This window comes from Pleurodeles waltl, chromosome 2_1 (genome assembly GCF_031143425.1).
Source record: "Pleurodeles waltl isolate 20211129_DDA chromosome 2_1, aPleWal1.hap1.20221129, whole genome shotgun sequence".
Lineage (NCBI taxonomy): Eukaryota > Metazoa > Chordata > Amphibia > Caudata > Salamandridae > Pleurodeles > Pleurodeles waltl.
The window spans coordinates 699443493-699461420 of record NC_090438.1 but is presented as its reverse complement, the minus strand read 5'-3'; positions in this window follow the sequence as shown (position 1 = coordinate 699461420).

Genomic DNA, 17928 nt, shown 5'->3' with positions numbered 1-17928 from the left:
CGGTCCTAGCACAGATAAATGAGGAGGGCCTAGACCAACCAGTAGTCTATATTAGCAGAAGACTATTACCACTGGAATAGGGGAGTAGTGCTATTGAAAGAGGATCATTCCTGTTTGGGACTCACTTCTGGGTTCAGACAGACCACTGGTCCCTCAGATCGCTCATGCAGATGAGGGGTGAGAATCCTAAACTCTTGAGGTGGTCCATTTCCCTACAGGGGATGGAATTTACAGTGGAGCATCGCCCGGGGATTGACCACCCCAACGCTGATGGTCTCTCCAGATACTTTTGCCTTAGCGATGAGAGCTCCCAGGAGGTTGGGTAGCTCTTCCCACTTTCAGCTAGGGGGGACACATGTTAGACCTGACAGCCTTAGGGTGGTGCCCCCTAACTTTTTGCCTGCCTACCTCCACTTCCGAGATACTGTTTTTGCTGGTTTTTATACTCTGTGCACTTTACCACTGCTAACCAGTGCTAAAGTGCATATGCTCTCTCCCTTTAAACATGGTAACATTGGATCACAACCAATTGGACTATTTAATTTACTTATAAGTGCCTAGTAGAGTGCACTATATGTGCCAAAGACCTGTAGCTTAAAAGCGACTAGTGGGCCTGCAGCACTGATTGTGCCACCCACTCCAGTAGTCCCTTAACCTTGTCTCAGGCCTGCCATTGCAAGGCCTGTGTGTGCAGTAACACTGCCAATTTGACTTGGCATTTAAAAGTACTTGCCAAGCCTAAAATTCCCCTTTTTCTACATATAAGTTACCCCTAAGGTGTGCCCCAGGTGACCCCTAGGCCAGGGTGCTGTGCAGGTAAAAAGCAGGACATGTACCTGTGTAGTTTACATGCCCTGATAGTGTAAAATCCCTAAATTCGTGTTTACACTACTGTGAGACCTTCTCCCTTCATAGGCAAACATTGGGGCTGCCCTTATACATTGTTTGAGTGGTAGCTACTGATCTGAAAGGAGTAGGAAGGTCATATGGCTAGAATGGTAATACAAAAATGCTGCTGACTGGTGAAGTCGGATTTAATATTACTATTTTAGAAATGCCACTTTTAGAAAGTGAGCATTTCTCTGCACATAAATCTTTCTGTGCCTTACAATCCACGTCTGGCTGGGTTTAGTTGACAGCTCCTTGTGCATTCACTCAGACAGACCGCAAACACAGGATACTCTGCCTCACTTGCATACATCTGCATTTTGAATGGGTCTTCCTGGGCTGGGATGGTAGAGGGCCTGCTCTCACACAAAGGACTGCCACACACCCTACTGGGATCCTGGCAGACAGGATTGAACTGAAAGGGGACCTGGTGAACTTCTAAGCCACTCTTTGAAGTCTTCCCCACTTCAAAGGCACATTTTGGTATAAAAACAGGCCCTCTGCCCTACCACCTCGGACACTTCCTGGAGAAGATACCTGAACCACAGCCTGCACCCTGACAAGAAGAACTGCCTGGCTGCCTAAAGGACTCACCTGGCTGCTTTCTGAAGAGGACTGCTGCCTTGCTGTTGCACTGCGGTCTTGCTGCTCTCTTGCTGTGATGCAAAAGTGCTCTCCAAGGGCTTGGATAGAGCTTGCCCCCTGTTCCCTGAAGTCTCATGACCAAAAAGACTTCTCTCCTGCAGCTGAAATCCCGTGCCCTGTAAATTCGATGCACCGCCTGCTAAGAAAGACGCACAGCCTGCTTGCTGTGAAAAACTCACTGCACACCGAATCTGGAACGACGCAGCCTAACTTCGTGACAGAAGATCGTGCAACACCAGCGTCGCGACCTGAACTTCTACGCACGGCCCTACTGGATCGACGCAGGCCGACTCGTAGGACCCCGCCTGACTTCCTGAGAGGAATCGACGCATCGCCTGCCGTACAGAAGAAAATTTCACGCATCACCTACTGGAATCGACGCAACCCCTGTTACTTCGCTCCGCAAGCCAAGGATTCCACGCATCATTCCCCCAGGCGTCTGAAAACCACGCAACCCGAAGAGGATCCAAGTCAGCGCGCCGGAAATCGACGCAACGTCTTCCCTGTGTGGAAAATAACAACACAAAGCTGTGTGCGAAGGGGCGAAACCGACGCACACTCACTGTTTTCCACGCATCTCCTCCTCTGCCGTCCCTTGCAAGGATTTTTCAAACCAAACCAGGAATTTTGTCCTGCAAGAGACACTTCTTGTTTCTAGGAGAACTTAAGACACTTCTTATTGCTTTTACAGTACTATTTTAACTCTAAGACACTTGATATCACTTTCAGTGATATCCCTACATTTGCTTATTCATCTTTTATCATTTTGACCTGCATTTATCCAGATAAATATTATATATTTTTTCTAAACACTGTGTGGTGTATTTTTGTGGTGTTATACAGTTGCATGTACTGGGGGAGGAACCCCATCCACTAGTTTCTCCAACTCCTCTCAAGTGAAGGCAGGGGCCCTTTCCCCAGACACATGAACCATCGTCGCTTCCAGACTGAGGTCACAGCAGCACTTGCAGTGTAGGTCCTCTCCTGTTGAAGGTCAGGTATCAAGTGAGTAAACAGACAGAAAATGGCGGTCACGTCTGTGGCGGTGCTTACCGTCACCACCGGCGTACATCATCATTGGCTCCTGGGACGCATAGGGCCCAAAGTTAACCAATGCTGAATTGCGCTGCGGTGTTCGACCGCCCACCGCGACGGTGTAGAACGCCAGCGCAGTTACCTCATATCCCCTTGTCCCACCTTACAGGTCAGGCAGCCGCCATTTCAGGAGGCCACATGGGATGGATGTTAACTGTGTCACACCAATCTAGGCCGGGAATATAGACAGATACCGGCACATTCTGGATTAATTATGTTTCTGAAAATAGACATTGTGATACCTTAGTGTTGGATGACTCTCTGCTCGCTGTTCTCCTCCATAGGGCACGTCTGCTGGGGCAGGTGATGAAATGGCGGCATCCTCCGGTGCACAGACCCCTGGTGGACCTGTCGACAATGGAAGAGAGACACATCCTGGGCACATACAGACTTGATCGTGCAACAATCCAGGAACTGTGTGCCCAGTTGGAGCCGGACCTGATGTCAGCTATCAGCCATCCCACAGGAATTCCCCCTCTAGTGCAGGTCCTGTCTGTGCTGCATTTCTTGGCCAGTGGGCCTTTTCAAACAACAGTGGCCATGGCATCTGGGATTTCCCAGCCAATGTTCTCTAATGTGTTTCCCAGAGTGTTGTCTGCCCTTCTGAAACACATGCGCAGCTAATCGTTTTCCCTCAGGTGGAGGATTTGCCCACAGTGAAAGGTGACTTCTATGCCCTGGGACATATCCCCAACATCATTGGTGCCATTGATGGGACACATGTGGCATTTGTACCCCCGCAGAAATGAACAGGTGTACATAAACCGGAAAAGCTACCATTCTATGAATGTGCAGATGGTGTGTTTGGCAGACCAGTACACCTCCCATGTCAATGCCAAGTATCCTGGCTCTGTGCATCGCGCTTACATTTTGAGGAATAGCAGCATCCCTTATGTGATGGGCCAAATCCAGAGGCACCGTGTGTGGCTAATAGGTGAGGGCAAGGTCCCAAAACAGTTGACATAGGTTTCTGGGTATGGGGCTGTCCCTAAGGGTTAGTGTATGTCTAACAGTTGTCCCTTGACATTTGCAGGTGACTCTGGTTACCCCAACCTGTCATGGCTACTGACCCCAGTGAGGAATCCCAGGACAAGGGCAGAGGAACGCTACAATGAGGCACATGGGCGAACTAGGAGGGTGATCGAACGCACCTTCGGCCTCCTGAAGGCCAGATTCCGGTGCCTCCATCTGACAGGTGGCTCCCTATACTACTCACCGAAGAAGGTGTGCCAGATAATCGTCGTCTGCTGTATGCTGCACAACCTGGCTTTGCGACATCAGATGCCTTTTCTGCACGAGGATGGGTCAGATGGGGGTCTTGTAGCAGCTGTGGAGCCTGTGGACAGTGAAGAAGAGGAGGGAGAAGAAGAGGATATCGACAACCGAAACAAGATCATCATGCAATACTTCCAGTGAGACACAGGTAAGAAGATGCCACTGCTTCCCACATCTCATTCTATTGTTGGAACTAGCATAAGTGTGTTATTTTCATTTAGTGTATGGACCCTGACTTGTCACTTTGACTTTCCATTTCACAGATTTGTGTCCCACTTTGTGCCCTCTGCTATGTTTACTGCTGGCCTACAGCTGTGTTACATTGGTATTTGAACAAGTAAATTGACATTGCTATATTCCATAGTTACTGCAATTACACATTTGTGAAAGCACAGACAGACTCCAGATTGTTTTGTGATTTAAGCGTGTTTATTCCTGTGCTAATAAGTGGAGGGGGTTGTAAAATGGGCTGGGGTGATGGTGGAGGAATGTCCATGGCAGAGTCCAGTCTATTTGTTTCACAGGTGCATTGTCCAAAGGCGCATAGGAAGTCGAGCAATTGCAGTTTAAGGATGAACATGGTGACATAGTCGGACAGAAGGGTGACATTCAGGGGGGTCTCATTTCCTGGTGGGGGTCTTGGCAATGTTCTCTGTCTTGTTCCTGGATCTCAGGGACCGTTTACGGGGTGGTTCTCCATCTGCAGGGGGTGGGGTGCTGGTATTGTTCCTGTGGTAGTGCCTCCTGTCCACAAGCCGCGGCGCGGTGGAGGGATGTTCATCTTCCAGGCTAGTGTCAGGGGCCCTTTGTTGTGCCACTGTGTCCCCACTTGCTGTTGGCCAGGTCTGCCAGCACCCCTGCAATGGTGACCAGGGTGGTGTTAATGGACTTCAAGTCCTCCCTGATCCCAAGGTAGTGTTCCTCCTGCAACCCCTGGGTCTCCTGAAACTTGGCCAGTACAGTTGCCATCATCTCCTGGGAATGATGGTAAGCTCCATTGATGTTGGGGTGTGCCTCGTGGAGAGTGGATTCCCTGGGCCTGTCGTCCCCCTGTCGCACAGCAGTTCTCCCAGTTTCCCTGTTATCCCGTGCCTCTGTCCCCTAAACCGTGTGCCAACTGCCACTGCCCCCAACTCCCTGATTTTCTTGGGTTGGTAGGTTTGCCTGGGTTCCCTGCAGTGGTGGACACACTGATGATTGACGTGTCCTGGGGAAAAAGGGATGGGCCCACTGGGTGTGTGCTGTGCTGGTGTTTTCTGAGGGGGGAGGCTCTGTGGTGGCTTGTGACAGCATCAGGGGAACCGACTGTCCCGAGGTCCCAGATGGGCCGGGCTGGTCATCTTGATCCAGTTGTGCAGAGCTGCTGTCATCACCGTGGGCCTCTTCTGTGCGGGGATTGGATATGTCTGGCACCTCCTGTCCGGTGATGTTGGGTAGGGGTCCATTTGGGGTGTAAATGCATAATTATTGTATCTGTGTATGCTATTGTGTGCAATGGGTGGTTGACCCTCTACTCCAGTGCTTGCTTAATTGGCTTGGTCCGTGTGTGATCAGTGATTTTGGGGCATGAGTGGGTCTCTTAGTGGACATGCTTGGGTGATGGGTGTCCATGCATTGGTGTCACATGCAGGTCATAGTTTTGGGATGTGTGGGTTGTGTTGGTGGGGTATCTGTGGGTTGCTGGGTTGATGGGGGTGAGGGTGGGAGTATGTGATGACATGCAGGTGGGGTGGGGGGGATAAGGTAGTTAAGATTTGCCTTACCAGAGTCCAGTCTTCCTGCTAGTCCTGCGAGGCCCTCAGGATGCAGTATTGCCAAGAATTGCTTCTCCCATGTTGTTAGTTGTGGGGGAGGAGGTGGGGGTCCACCGCCAGTCCTCTGTACAGAAATCTGGTGTCTGGAGACCCCGGAACGCACCTTCCCCCGTAGGTCATTCCACCTCTTTCTGATGTCATCCCTAGTTCTTGGATGCTGTCGCACTGCATTGACCCTGTCGACAATTCTGTGCCATAGCTCCATCTTTCTTGCAATGGAGGTCTGCTGCACCTTTGATCTGGATAGCTGTGGCTCTACCCAGACAATTTGCTCTACTATGACCCTGAGCTCCTCCTCAGAGAACCTGGGGTGTTGTTGAGGTGCCATGATGTGGTGTGGGTGATGTGTGAGGTGGTGTCTGTTGTGATGTGTGAGGGGGTGTGTTGGTGTGTGTTGTTTGAGGTGCGTGGATGTTGTGTAAGTGATGGTGTTGTGTGTCTGTGGATGCTGATGTTGTTATAGGTAGTGTATCTCTCTGGCGTGGTTTAAACATTCTGGTAGTAATGGTTTGTGGGTGATGTGGGTTTGTGCTTTATATTGGATTGGGTGTGTGGGTGTGGTGTGTGCATGTGTATCAGGTGTGTGTATTTTGAATTTTCCAAAGTGGTTGTGTTTTGTATATGTGTGAGTATTTTGAGCACGTTGATTCATGGGTCGTGATACTGGGGGCGTATTCCTGTTGGCGTACGGTGTCGGTTTTGTTATCGCCAGTTTATCACTGACCTTTGGTGTGGCGGACTTGTGTGGGTGTCTGTATTGCGGTGGATTCCAGGCTGTGGGTTGTAATACCTGTAGCTGAATTCTGCGGGCGCAGCGGTATGTTGGCGGTCTTCTGCACGGCGGTAAGCGGGATTTACTGCCAGGGTTGTAATGAGGGCCTTTATATCACGTTACAGTGATATCTCTACATTTGCTTATTGCATCTTTGATCGTTTTGACCTGCATTTAACCAGGTAAATATTACATATTTTTCTAAACACTGTGTGGTGTATGCTTGTGGTGCTATATGGTGGTATTGTATGATTTATTGCACAAATGCTTTACACATAGCCTTCTAAGTTAAGCCTGACTGCTCAGTGGCAAGCTACCAGAGGGTGGGCACAAGATAATTTGGATTGTGTGTGACTTACCCTGACTAGAGTGAGGGTCCTTGCTTGGACAGGGGGTAACCTGACTGCCAACCAAAGACCCCATCTCTAACACAGCTTCTCTGTCTCACTGGTATTAAAGGGGGAGGCAGGCAATACATTTCGGTTCAGGTAAGCACAGGAAGAAAGTTGTGGCTTTGATCCTGACAGGGCTTGGCAGTGTGCATAATGTGACATTTATATTCCCTTGGTTGTAAGTATTCCCTAATGGTGACTGCAGAAGGTAAGGCAATATACATACGTTGCTGGTGGGAGCTGAAGTGATATCCGATAATTAAGGGGGAGGGGACAAAGGTTACACATGGTCAGTAGGGGTAGCCTGGCAAGGGAGCTCAGGTCATGTCGAGAGATTATAAAGAGATTCTACAGAAATCACAATAGAGTGGATAAATGGATAATTTCTATGTGATGGTCCTAGTTTGATGCTCAGCTTTTGCCAGTAGGCACGTGAGGTATCCTGGTTGTGATTAATAGGGATGAAATACTACTACTACTACTACTACTACTACTACTAATAATAATAACATTTCCCCCTACTCCATCTGCACCAGGCCCACCCCTCGCCCTAAATCCTAAAAAACACTAAACCTATTTACTGAGGTCCCCAGTTATTCCCACTGACATCACTTGACACAGGCCCATCCCTCTTGATAAACCTTTAAAAAGAGGATACCTTATTCCTATAACTTCCCCAACTGTCCCTATCGCACCATCCACAAGAAAACCACCCCTCACTATAAAAAAACTGAAAAAAACTACCCCTTCCCCAACTGTTCTCATCTACGCCACTTGCACATGGCCTCTACAATTTCTGTTTTCTAATTAAGTCACTCTGGGCCTCTTTAACCTCATCCTGGATTTTTAAGAGCTCTCTAAATAATGTTCTACAGGTGAGGGCAAAGGGGTTGGACTGCTCTGGGGAGCAGTTCCTTAGTGACCTGTGCTGCCTGCAGTAGGGTGGTACTTTACCCTAGTTTCTACTGTCTGGGCACTAGGGAAGGGAGCCGTTGCTGCCTCCTCATCCACCTCCTTCAAACTACTACTTGATGGAAGGCCACCACTATGGCCACAGTCTTCTTGTGGTCCAGCCAAGCATCTGTCTCCAAACTGCACTTGTCCTGTGTACATTGGAACTCCCGGGCCGGGCCTCCAAGGGGAGCAGCAGCATAGCCTGGCAAAAGTATAAAAATGCATGAGTTGTAGTGCCCACTGGAAGCCTGTGTTTATGTAGATAGACAGTCACACTTCGTTGTTTTTTCTCTGGGGCCACTTTTTTGTGTGATTCTGCATCCCTGGGTCATTTTTACATAATTAATATAATACTGTTTTAAGTGCATAGTATTAAGTAACCCAAGATGACCTGCATAATTAAAAAACATTTTTTGATAAAATGGCTGAAAAGTTAATAGAAATGAATTCACTTTCACTACTTAATGTAGTTCAATAAGTGACTGACCTTTAAAATGATGTATATCTATATATTGTTGTAGAAAAAACGTAGTGCATTACATTTGTGCTGCTCAATTTATCTATACATTATGCAACATTATTTGAACTAACCTGAAGGGTTGCATGATTTTTGGAATACTAATACTTTCAGTGGCTCTGCTCTTTCCCTACCCCTGAATCCCACCAGAGTTCTACTTCTTTACAGTATACCCTTGATCAAATCCTTTTTCAGTCCAAAAAATATATTATTTCTGAATTAGGGTGGTGAACTAGAGTGTGTTAGGTGAGGTAAAATTTGTCTGTGATTGGCTCGGGTAAACGTTTGGCTATGGGCAGGTTAGTTCGAGTGGCTAATGGAAACTAGGATGCAGACTAGTGTATGAGATGGCATAAGGAAAAGTAACTTAGGAAGAAGTTGTTGGAGAAATGTGGCATAGGTTGGGATAGGATCGGATAAGAGTTGGTAAGTATGAGTAGACAGTGGACTTCGAGCTACACACCTCTTCTTCTACCCATTAATTTAAATGGCAGATAGAAACATAGGGACAAATAATATATCCCTGTTCTACAATTCATTAACTACAAATGATATTTCTCCTCTGCTAGCTTCACACATTTTCAGCATTAAGACACTAATGCTATGTGCATAGTAGCCAATCTTGTAGTGCGTCTCACAAAGGGGGAGACCATGCAGCATCAGAAGGTCAATAGAAGAGCAACACCATCCTTGAAATTTGACAGTCAAATCTGACTGGCTCCAATGGTGCCTGCTGATATCCTAGGTTACCTCCAATTAATGTGGACAGAATTCTAATACCAGGCAGTGTTACACACTTTGACTTCCATTCCCAGAGCTCCTGCTACCCTCCTTGACATGCAACAATACACTAGCCTCAAGCACTTACAAAGTCTAAAGTAACCATATTGCAAAATATATATTTTAAAGTATCTACATTAATGTATTTACACATAAAAAGATGTATTTGCATAATTATTTACAAACTTATTCAGACATTATATACAGTTTGCAGTGCTGAAAACGTTATCAATGTCAACAGTGCTAAACATATCTTTCACCTGAAAGATCTAATAACTTTGGCACATTTTGATAAATCCACACAAACTTTCCATAAAAGAAGTAATCCACTTTAGCTCCTACCTAAACGTGTTATGGAGATGTTGAACCTTGCCCTATCTGCAGGGTCACCCCCAAATCTTTGGCTTCACCTTTCTTGTTTTGCTGAACACGTTTCAGTTGACTGTTGATATTCTGTGCTCTTTACCACTGGTTGACAGTGCTAAAGTTCTTGTGTTCTCTCCTTTAAACATTGTGAATTTGGCTTACACCCAACAAGCACTTTTAATGTACATATTAGTACCTAGTAAAGTGGCACTACCTTTCCCCAGAGCCTGTAAAATAAGTGCCACTAGTGGGCCTGCAACAATTATTGTGCTTCCCCTTAAGTAGCTCTTTAAAAACCTGTTTCAGGCCTGCCATTACAGCTTATGAGTGTCAGTTTTGAAATGCCATTTTGTTCTGGCAAAATAAACCTATTCCTTTAAGTAAGAAGCAGGAAAGAGTCCACTCAGCTTCCAATTACAAAAAAATATAAATCAAACAGAGGAGTTAACTTCATCAGTCCCTGAGTCAGAATCTCAAAAGAATTATCTTTGAGACCCTCTTCCACTTTTTCACCCTCCAACAATGCATGTGATCTCCGTTGAGGGTGATGTTGCGGGTATCATCTTCATCGGGTCTCTTCACTTGAGTGTTCAATTCTGCAAATAAATGAAACCTCCACCAAGAGGAATATTGTCTGGGTATAAGACATTGGTGGGATCTAGGCAGTTTACAATAACATTACCTCTTATATCTTTTAAATGTGCTTCATTAGAAAAAAGAGGGAAGGGTAAGGCTAAAAACATAACAATGTTAACTGGGACAACTGATGAGTCCTAAACATCTAGAAATCTGGTCAACATGTTTCAGTCTTAAATTGTCTTAGTGAGTCCAAAGCTTTCATCAGGACAATGGCCCTCATTATGACCTTGGCGGTCATTATGAGATCCCCGCTGGGCTGGCGGGTGGAAACCTGGTTTTCGCCCACCGGCCCAGCGGGGATCTCGACCACAACACAGGAGCCGGCGGTGTTGCGGCCGTGCGACGGGTGCAGTTGCACCCATTGCGCTTTTCACTGTCTGCACAGCAGACAGTGAAAAGCTCCATGGGGCCCTGTCAGGGGGCCCCTGCACTGCCCATGCAGTGCAGGGGCCTCCAGGGGCCCCGCGACTCCCCGTACCACCAGCCTTTTCCTGGCGGTTCAAACTGCCAGGAAAAGGCTGGCGGTCGGGGACTCGTAAATCCCTGGGCAGCGCTGCCAGCAAGGCATAATTCCTGCCTATAACTGGTAGGAAAACAATGTTATTGGCATATGGATCACTTTTATGTACCTTGACATTTCCCAGATAATTGTTTTCCTGTCACCCAATGTGAACAATAATGTCCACTCCATGTGGGCACTGGACCAATGAATACTTATATTTTCATCCACAATCTGGTCTGGATGCACTGTAGCCTTTGTCTAATTCACAGGCTGGTATGACATTTTTTATTGCCAGAAGCATATTTATACCTTGTGGTACCCTTGCTAACCATTTTTTTGTTTTAATATTTGCATTTTTAATAATGAAAAGATAACAATTGGGGACATGTCAGTATACACAAAGTAATTCAGCTAAATATTGATTACATACATCTTCTCTTTTGGCAGTGAAAAAGAAAGAGGTCCAGGGATTGCGACCTTCCATTTTAGACATCGTGAGTAGCAGACATGTATTTAGAGTTCCCTTAGGTGTCGTGCCTAATAAAGTCCCCACCAAACACGCAGGGGTACAACAAGAGGTAACTAACATTCCTTATTGTCTCAGCTGGCATTAGTGTCGTGCCTAATAATGTCCCCGCCAAACATGCAGGGGTACAACAAGAGGTAACTAACATTCCTTATTGTCTCAGCTGGCATTATCAAATAAAGTTATAACAATGCATTATTACATGGTGAAACCTGTGGTGCTATTGTATCATAATTAGGGTAATGTCAGTGGTTTGGGGGATCGGGGGTGTTGGCCAGGTAGGCAGGGTAAGTCATAGGTGTGTCTGTGGGCAGACCTCTCCCAGGCACAGTGTGACGGAGATGCGATAGTGACAAGCTTTTATTGGGAGGCGGGTGGTGTCTGGGCTTGAGCCATTGCTGCAGATGCTGGAGGTGGGCTGCCTGTGACTGTTCCATTCGGGGGCGGAGTTCAGTTTATCTGACAGCTTCAACATATAACTGTCCCATAGCATGTCCACCCCCCTCCACCCTGGAGCCTACAAATGTGTTCAAGTGTGCTAGTCCTGCGGGAGGTTGCTAGTGGCCAACAATCAATCGCGTATGGCTTTCAGATTTTAAATACTTCTCTTTTTTTCAGTTTTTCCCTTTTAATCTTTCCCGTGCTTGCTCCATGCCGATGGTGCTCCTGTTGCCCCACCCCCCTCCTTGTGATGTGCTTTCCTGCCGCCTAGCTGATCGACCCCTTCCAACCCCCCTCCCCTTCTTAATGGTGGTTGCTGTGTGGTGAAGGAGTGAACTTAGACTGACCTTGGTCAGCGTTTGTGCAATTCCCCCTGCGCAGCACCACCTGTTGCTGCTGCTGCCCTGCGTGTGTGAACCTGCTCAGCTCCCAGTTCGAGGCCCTCCTCATCCCGCAGGCACCAGCCTGTGCCTCATCCCTGGTGGCCTAATGGTGGCCTTCTGTCTGTCTCTGCTGCTTTTCTGCTTCTCTCTGCATTTTTCTTCTTCTTCTTTTTTATGTCTGTTTTTCCCTTTTTCTGTCTTTCCCGTGCTTGCTCCCTGCCGCTCCTGGTCATGTGGCCCCACCCACTCCTTCCGGCAAGCTTTTCTGTGCTCCCACCGCCCAGCTGATCTACTCCTCCGCCCTCCCTACCCTTCTTCATGGCGTCTGCTGTACAGCTGCACCACTGGTGTGCCACAGGCAAACCCATCTGCACCCGTCCGCACCTGCACCATGCCGAGTGCACTGACCCTGGTCCCTGCACCATTCATCAGTACAACACCTGCACCCTTCATGCTCTCAATAGCAGAGGTTCCGCTACATGTCACCATGTCTCCCGAGGGACACGCCCTTTTTGAAACTGCGCCTTCACCTGCCCTCACATAACACAGCACCCCACCCGAGCCCCGATAGGCACCGCAGATGCATACTTCTCAACACCCACTCCCTCATCAAGCATGCAGTAGAAGTATGGGACCCCTTGACTCTACTGTCAGTGACGTTGCCTTCAACACAGAGACCTGGATAACACCCATCTCAGACCCGGACTTTGCCAACGCCATCCTAGATGGCTTCAAAATTGTCCACAAAGACCACATCAACTGACCGGCAGGAGGCATCACCATAATCTGCAGGAACACACTCTGCCTTACGACCATCACTGAGCCCCAAACCCAGACAACCACGGCCGAACATCTGCACTTCCAAATCCAGATTGACCCAAACCAATCTCTCTGTGTCACCCTTGACTACAGACCTCCCAGACACCACCCCCAATTCAGCAAAGCAATTGCCAACCTCATCGCCCCATACCCTCATCGCCACCAAATACAACCTCCTCTGCAACCTCAGCTTTCACCTTGAAAACCGCAATGACCCAAACACCAAATCCCTACTGGACAACCTTGCCACTCTCAGACTCAAGCAACTGGTCAACTTCCCCATGCACTCAGAAGAACACTCCCTTGACTCACGTCTTCTCAGCAGGGAACAACATCTCCCTTTCTCACACCTCTGAAAATTTCTGGACTGATCACCACTGCATCCACTTCACATTTACCAAGACCACCGTATGTCACCACGCTGCCTGCCCGCTCTGCAGGAACTGGAGTTAGGTCCCTGAAGCCCAGTTCACCTATGCGTTCAGCCTCTGCACTCCACTAGAGACCAAACGACTTATCTCACAACCTTCATTGCTAGATCACCCACTGCACAAACACCGTAGCCCCCTAAGAAAACCTGCCGGGATGCAGCACCACAAGAAACCCTGCAGGTTCACAACCGACCTCCAAGGGTCTAAAGACACCTGCAGACGACTCAAATGAAAATGGAGGAACAACAAAAACATGGCAACAGCACAGCATGCAAAGATGCAATCACTTGGCACCACTAATGCTTCGGAGCCTCCAGAAAGACTGCCATCCATGAACGCATCAACATCAATGCACACAACAGCAAAGAGCTTTTCAGCATAGTCAAGGAATTCACAAACCCCGGCATGGACACCACAGACAATACCTCCCTCTCAACAACTCTGCGACGACCTCACCACATTTTTCCACTGCAAAATTCAGGACTTATACGAAGTTTTCAAGAGCCAAATCACACACAGATGAGCAACACTACAAACCCCACCGCCCAGCTGACTGACCCAATGGACCCCAATCACCACAGAAGACACTCCAAAGGTCATGCACTCTATCTACTCACAGGAACCCTTAGAGCGTGCCCACACCACATCTTCAACCGAGCCAGCACCACCATCACCACTGAGCTGTGCCGGACAATGAACCGCTCCATCGAAACCACCACCTTCCCAAATGACTGGAAACATGCAGAGATCAACCTCTTATTAAAGAAACCCACTGCCAGTCCAAGAGATATGAAAAACTACAGGCCCATTTCTCTTCTCCCATTCCCAGCCAAAGTAACCAAAAAGGCCATCAACACGCAGCTCATGGAATTCCTAAAGTCAAACCACATCCTGGACCCCTCCCAATCTGGATTCAGGAGCAAACAGAGCACTAAACCCCCTCCTCGCAGCCACAGATGACATCTGCACCATACTGGACCACCAAGACATGGCTGCATTCATCCTCCTCGACCTCACTACCGCCTTCACAATGGTATCCCACATTACCCTTTGCACCAGCCTACATGACCCCAACATTTGCAGGCCTTGGGATGGATCTGATCCTTCCTCACCTGAAAGAACCAAGAGAGTCAGACTCCTGGATTCATCTTGGAACCAACAGAACCCTGCTGTGGAGTACCTCAAGGCTTCTCCCAGAACCTAACCCTCTTCAACATCTACGTGGCTCTGCTCGCTAAAATTGTCAGACAGCATGGCCTCAACATAGTCTCCTATGCTGACGGCACCAAACAAATTATCTTCCTCACCAACAAACCATCAACAGCCAGAACAACTTCCACAACAGAAAGAGAGCTGTCACAGACTGGATGAAAAACAGCAGCCTCAAGCTCAACTTAGACAAGACTGAGATCTTCATCCTGCATCCCACTCTCCCTGCCTGGGATGACTCCTGGTGGCCAGCTGCCCTCAGAAGTGCCCCTCTACCCACCGACAACTCACACAACCTGGGTATCATCCTGGACTCCACGCTGTCCATCACCCGCCAAGTCAATACCGTCTCATCCTCATGCTTCAACACCCTCCGCCTCCTCCTCCGGATCTTCAAGTGGATCCCCACTGAGGCAAGAAGGACGGTCACCCAAGCACTTGTCAGCAGCAAACTCGACTATGGCAATGCTCTCTATGCTGGAATCACAAAGAAGCTCCAAGCTAGACTCCAGAGAATTCAGAACGCGGCAGTCAGACTCATCCTAGGCATCCCCCACCACAGCCACATCTGAGCTCACCTTAGAGACTTGCACTGGCTCCCCATCAATAACTGCATCACCTTCAGGATCTTGACACATGCCTACAAGGCTCTGCACAACATCAGACTGGCCTACCTCAATCATTGGCTACCTTTTTTTCACCCCGCCAGACAACTCTGATCTTTCAAACTTGCCCTCACTGCCACCCTCAAAATCAGGAAGAGCACAGGGGGAGGCAGATCCTTCTACTACCTTGCAGCGCAAACCTGCAACATGCTACAAATCCACCTCAGGCAGGCCCTTTCACTGAAACAGAAGGACCTCAAGACCTGACTCTTTGGCTGACCAGCTCCCTCTCTACAGCATCTGGAGACCTCATGGGTGATAAGCAGTGCTATACAAATTGCTGATTGATTGATTGGGGTAGCCTCCATGACATGGCTATTAGATGTTTAAATAATATTAAGATTAAGGCGAGGTCTATGAATTTTAAGTAGTACTTGGTTTGTTTACTTCTCCTTCTGACCCTTATAAGGCAGAAAAGTGGTTCCTGAGTGGGGTGCCAACTATGCCGAGGACCTACTCCAGTACTTGGGATCAAGTCGCTCGGAGCGGTGGATACTCCCCTGTCATGTGGATGAAGGTGGCGTCTTCATGGCTGCATCTGGGGCAGAGGTAAGATGTCCCCAGAAATATTTTGTGCAGAAGGTGTGGCGTAGGGCATGTTTAATGTATATAGTTAAACTGCATGAATTTCAAGTGTGCATTACATGAGAACAGTTTTACCCGTTCCATGGCTATAGACCATTGCTTACCCATTAAAACCAAGCCCAAGCAGTCATCCCACCTATTTTTAAAGTGAGGATGAGGGAGACCACTTAGCTCCAGCAAGGCCATGTAAATCATTGAAACTGCCTTCTTGTCTTGGCCATGTGTTAGTATACAATGCTGTCCCCTGTGGGGCAGCGGCTCAGTAGGACCAGACTTCAAGATCTCCCAATCACTGTTTTGATGGTGCTGTGTGCAAGAAAGTGCCCCGTCCCTAGGATATATACTTTTGTCAGTCCTTGAAAGGAAAATAGAGTGCCATCCCTCTATTGGTCTCGAACCAGGGTGAGCCCTTCCTCCCTCCATGAAGTATAGTTGTGGATGTGTCTAAGGTGTCCCAGTTGGAGGGCACCCCACAAGGGGAGTTGTGGGGAGTTTGGGCTCAGTGCCCCTCTGGGTTGGATGAAAGGATTCCAAACTAGTTTTGCAATGCACATAAGTTTACCAAGGGCATTGGGGGCAAATCTGAGGAGAGAAACCATTCCAGTACATCTCTGTCACAAAGGTCCTCTTGGACCATGGCACCCTCCATCATATTATCCTGAGCTATCCATCACATTGGCCACTGTAAGTGGGCTGCTTCAAAGTAGCACTCTGAATCTGGGACCGCTAGTCCCCCCTCCAGCAGGGGTCTCTGGATCACAGAGATGAACACTCTCTTTCGCCCTGTTCCCCATCTGAGATCGGTCTCCAGGCCCCACAGTGTCTGAAAGACATTTTTAGTGTGTATTACAGGCAATGCCACAATGAGGTCAGGAGCCTTGGGAGGACTAGCATCTTGGCAATTGATGCCCTTCCAATGGGTGAGAGGGGAAGGCATGTCCAAAAAGGTAAGGACTGCTGGATTGAAGACAGGGCTCTGCCATGGTTTCTGTCTAATAGGTCAGTATCTGTATGGTAGATATTGATGCTGAAATAGTGTAAGGTCTCAGGGAACCATGGGAGATGTCTGTCACTGAGATCCCCAAGCGCATCTATTTCAGTGCATGCAGGGGGAAGACAGAGGACTTGCCCCAGGTCCCCTTGAGGCTCGCTATTTCTCCGAAGTGGTCCAACAGATCATAGAGGCCCAGAAGAGAGGCCGCCACATCCTGTAGCTAGACCAGCACATCATCTACATACAGCGACATTATGTGCCAGACTGATCCTACCTGGACACCCCAACTGGGTCCCTTGCTGTGGGGTTGGGCCTCTAGGGCCCCATAGCCAGAGCAAAGGGCACCAGTGAGAGGGAACATCCTTAATGCATGCCTCTCTGTATGACCAAGAAGCAAGCAATTTGGGTGCCAGTATTCACTCACGTCTGTGGGACGGCGAACGTAGGAAGTTAGGGCCCATCCCGATCCACTCCAGAACCTTCAGCAAGTATGACCAGCTTAATGTGTCAAATGCTTTTTTGAAATCCAGGGAGACAGCCACTCATTGGCCAGCCTCCCTAGATCCTGTGTCTATGATATGACACAGTCATCTAATGCTGTAGTGCATCGCTCTCTGCAGTACAAAACCACAATGGTCTGGATGCACAAGCATGCTGATCATTGAAAGCAACATATTAGCAAGTATCTTGCACATCAGCTTGTAATCAATATTCAGCATCGATAATGGGCGGTGGGAGCTTACCTTGAGGGGGTCTCTACTAGGTTTGGGTAGGACTACTATGAGTGCTTCACGTAAAAAGCTTGGTAGTTCACCCCAATAGCATGGCTCCTAGTACATTTCCAGTAGACGAGGTGCAAGGGTTACCTGCAAAGTAGCGTGGTATCTGTGCCCGGTGTTTTACTGAGGGCCATATGGCAGATTGCCATACAGATTTCACCTATTTGTATAAGTTGCTCCAGGTCCTACCGTTGGAGAGGGGTTAATCTGGGAAGAGTAAGATCCTGCAGGAAAGCATGCATGCGTGATGGAGGGGAGCTCGTGAGGTGAGGAATACAGTTGTTCATAGTAACAAATGAAGATTTAATAAATTGTTGTACAAGTATTTATCACCTGGGTCCTGTCGTCCTGTATCACCCATGTGATAGTTCTGGGTGTTTCTGAGCGTAGTAACCATGCTAACGTGTGTCCCGGTTTGTCCCCGTCCATATGTTGCCAGGTTAGGTATGTTAATCTT